Here is a 4387-nt window from a genome sequence, read left to right as displayed (position 1 = left end):
GTTGAAATCTTCCACAAAATCTGCTAATGCTTGGGATTTTTAATACAAATCTTGGCCCATATATTAGATCAAATGTGCCTAATTTTACCACCCCTTCTGACTTTTCTGGTTTCCTCATAACACACTTAATGGGAAAGTTAGTTTTAACACATATATGATGAATTTCAAAATAGTGCATGTGTTTAGTTAAGATAGAATGAGTTTTTCTAAGTGTGAGTACCTACTTTTAGCATCTAATAGACTTTTACTTACGTAATAGATTGTATGTTGGGTACCATCTTCTTCTTTCACTAGTACAACGCTTAATGCACCTGATGATACTGCTAAGTACAAGTATAGGGGTTCTCCATTTATTGGTTTGAACAATAAAACGGAAGAGGACGTGTTATTTTTTAATTATTGAAAGGCTTCTTCATGTTTGGCAGACCACTCAAATTTCTTATTCTTCCTTAGAATTTTGTAGAATGGATTGCATATTTATGAGGATTTCAAGATGAATCTGATCAGTTCTGCCACCCTTCTTGTTAGCCACTGAATGTCTTTGGTGGATGTTGGAGAATTCAGATTATTAAATTCTTTTATTTGTTCTAGGATTTTGTTTATTCCTCTTTTGGTTACCATGTATCCTAAGAATTTCCCGACGCTTACACCGAAGTGGCACTTTGCATGGTTGAGCTTCATGTTGTTTTCTTCTAGGATGCTCAAGCCTTTTTCAAGATATTTGGAATGATCTTTGGAATTTTTTTACTTAACCACCATTTGCGCCTGTGTACACTTCCATGGTTGCTCTGATCTTGTCTTTGAACATCTTGTTTACTGGTCTTTGGTAAGTGACACCTAGATATTTCAAACCAAATGGCATAGCAATATAGTAATATCCCTATTCTAATAAATGAATAGTTTTAATCTCATTTTGCCAAGTGTCACTCTAATATAACTCCTCATTAATATTATGTCATGTGTCATGTAGATATATTAGGCAACTCATATCAAAATTCAAATTTACATTTTCTAATTATATATTAAATTTGAAGTAATAATAACTTTAAAATTTTGATATATCTCTTAATTAATAATTTATTTAAAATGACTTATTTAAAATAATTGATTAGTAATTATAAATTTTTATTATAAAAGTTTAATTAATTTTATAATTGTGGTTTCCACGGGTTATAAACTAATATATATATATATATATATATATATATATATATATATATATATATATATATATATATATATGTGTGTGTGTGTGTGTGTGTATGTGTGTGTATGCGTATATGTGTTGGTTTCATGAAGGTTGTGTCTTCTTGATCTGATTCTTTCATTTGAATTTGTTGGAATCCATAGGATGCGTCCATGAAAGTCAAGAATTCATGCCCTGGTGTGGAATCCACCAAGGAATATATGTGAGGTAATAGTAAAGGATCCTTGGGACACGCTTTGTTCGGGTATATGTAGTCCATGTATACTCTTCATTTCTCATTCTTCTTTTGGAAAACCAAAACATTCGCCAACAACTCGGAAACTTGACCTCGCTAATCATCTTGGCTTTTAGTAGGCGTTCCACTTCTTCTTGAATTATTTTGCTTCTTTCTGTTGCAAACTTCCTTCTTTTTTGGTGTGTTGGCCTAAAAAAGGGTCAATGTTTAGTCTGTGAGTAATTATGTTTTTATATATAATTATCATATCTGTTTGTTTCCATGCAAATTATGTTTTTCGTTTGCAAAGGCATCCGAGAAGATATTCTTCAAGATCCTGGGGAAGATTTGTCCCTAGTAGCACCTTGATTTTTGGGTTGAGGGTATCTAAGGACACTTTTTTTTTAATTTCTTGTTCCCTTGCTTCCAGAACTTCTGATGCTTCTTGTTTAATTTATGTGCTTTCTCGAGAATTGTCCAAGATTTCAATGAACATGTGTGGCAATAATTGGCCTCCTATTGATCTCCAAGAATGTTGATTAACTCCAAGACGTAGGCATCTTGACGAACTGGTGATATGTTGAGGAGAACGTTTTCATCTCATGGATCCACGGTCGGCCTAAGATGACATTATATAGAGAACCCATGACACATAGTTGTTGCATTGAGTTTACTCCTACTATGTAGAGGAGAAACTTAATTTCACCCATGGTGTTTTTTGTTTCAACGTTGAATCCTATTAGTCCTGAGGATTTCGGCAATATTTCTGACTCTAGAATATTCATCTTTTGTAAGGTTTGTGGAAGGATTATATTAACAAAGCTCCTTCCATCTAGCACGATTCTTCTAACATAGTGGTTTGCGATGTATAGGGTCAGCACAAAACCATCATGGTGAGGGTCCAGGATGTTTTCTCTCTCATCTTCGGAAAACGTGACTTTACTCTTATCTGTGATGATTGTGTTCTTTCTTGGGTTATCTTCCTCTTCCATCTTTTACGCTTCTTGCAAGCCTCTTTGTCACGGTGTAGGTCGTTTCGCAGATGTTGGATCCTCCTGAGTCGAAGTTTATAACTTTAGCATCTCGGGTAGGTGACGTTTCTCTTTTCAGAATCTTGGCGAAATCTTGGTCTTTATCATTAGGCTGGAAATTCTTTCTTCCTAGGATTTCCTTTAAATGCCCTTTGTTGAGCATGTAACTTATTTCTTTCCGAAGGGCAATGCAATCTTCATGGTATGTGCACCATTTGGACCTGTCTTTCCAAGTGTTGAATTTTTCGTTTTTTATGGCCATCTTGCTTTGTCTCCCAAATCCTAAATGGAAAAGATTAGTCATTTAGTTTCAACTGAAAAAGAATAATCAGAGATCTTACGATATTCTTCTTCATCTTCTTCGTCTTCTAGTGCATTGACTCTATGGTTCTATGGTTTGTTGTAAGGCTTTGGTTATGGAATCTTTGGGAAGATGCCTCATATTTCCTATTATGATTCTTGTAGGTATTTTGAGGATTATTTTTCTTTTGCATCATTTTGTCTTCCTCAATCCATATTAATGTTAAGGCCCTGTTTTGCACTTCATCAAGCCTCCTACACTAGGTCATGACGATATAATCGTAGAACGGGGAATCCTTCTTCAAAACCATTTTAAATGCATCCACAACAGTTTCTACTTCCATATGAGGATTATTCAATGCCTCCCTACCGAACCTGTTAACATAATATCGCAAAGATCCATCAGTGATTTGTGAAATCCTGTAAAGATCACTAGTAAGTTTTTCAAAAGATATGTTGCAAGAAAACTGATTGTTAAAGAGATTGATTAGATGCGAAAAAGATGTAATAGAGTATGGAGGAATATTTAAGAGCCATTTCAATGATGGATCGGTAAGTGTTAACCTGAATCCTTTGCATAGGCAAGCTTCCTTGAGGTCTATCAGGAGAGGGATGATCTTTATTCTTTCTTGGTAATGAGCAACATGTTCGTTAGGATCTGTAGACCCATTCATACAGCTTCATATTTGGCGTATAGAATCTCTTAGGGATTTCCACATCACTGATGATATGCACAAATCTTGACATTCGGTGGCTCACGGGGGACACTTCTGATATTGGAGGAACTACTCTGGGAACGGTGGAAATCATATGTCATAATTGTCTAATCTCTCGTTCGATGAGAGGGCTCATACCTGCATTTTGATCAGTACTAAAAGAGATATTAGTATTAAATATAGCAACATTCTAGTTCGGAGTCACCAAGATTTCATCCAAGTGTGTTAGTTCTTGGAATCGGGTGGTAGGAGTGACATAATCTGTCATTATCGCTCTTGACATGAGAATCAGATCTTCGTTATGATTCAATGGAGATCTACCCATTTTGAAGGTTAGTTTTCGTGGTACCAAAGGAGTGATCCTTAGAGCAGCTGATGACAGAGCATTCCTTGGATGATTCCTCAATTCAGCCCTTAGTCGATCCATCTCTCTTTACAAACTTCTGTTGCTCTCGTTTTGTCTTCTCATATGGTCCGTTAATTGGCCCAAAGTAGCAAAGAGCTCATCATAGGAAATCATTAGAGGAGTTTCTTAAGGAGTTCTCTATCAGGATGTAAGGCAGCATTCCCAATGGAAGAAAATGGAGACCTTGGAACGGATTCCAGAATCTTGTTCTTAGGATTTGTAGCCAGCGGCGCAGATGCGAGAGAAATTTCGGAGACTTGACAAGGCATAGAGGTCTAAGATATAAGAGGAAAAGTAGACGTGGTATGTGAGATGATCTGGGTGATTGGAATTTGTCGACAATGTACACAACGGCCCACGATGGGCGCCAAATTTGTAACAACCCAAAAATCATAGAAATTTTAAAATTTTAAAACAACCCATTATCCATAATTGTTTACAAGAAAAGCCATTGTTTCAAAAGTAAAATCATATCAGAGTGTCCAAAAAGCCAATATCATGAAAATAGGAAGA

Source organism: Lactuca virosa, chromosome 8 (genome assembly GCF_052849685.1).
Source record: "Lactuca virosa cultivar CGN04683 chromosome 8, Lactuca_virosa_CGN04683_v6, whole genome shotgun sequence".
Taxonomy (NCBI): domain Eukaryota; kingdom Viridiplantae; phylum Streptophyta; class Magnoliopsida; order Asterales; family Asteraceae; genus Lactuca; species Lactuca virosa.
Note: the sequence above shows the minus strand (reverse complement) of the source record.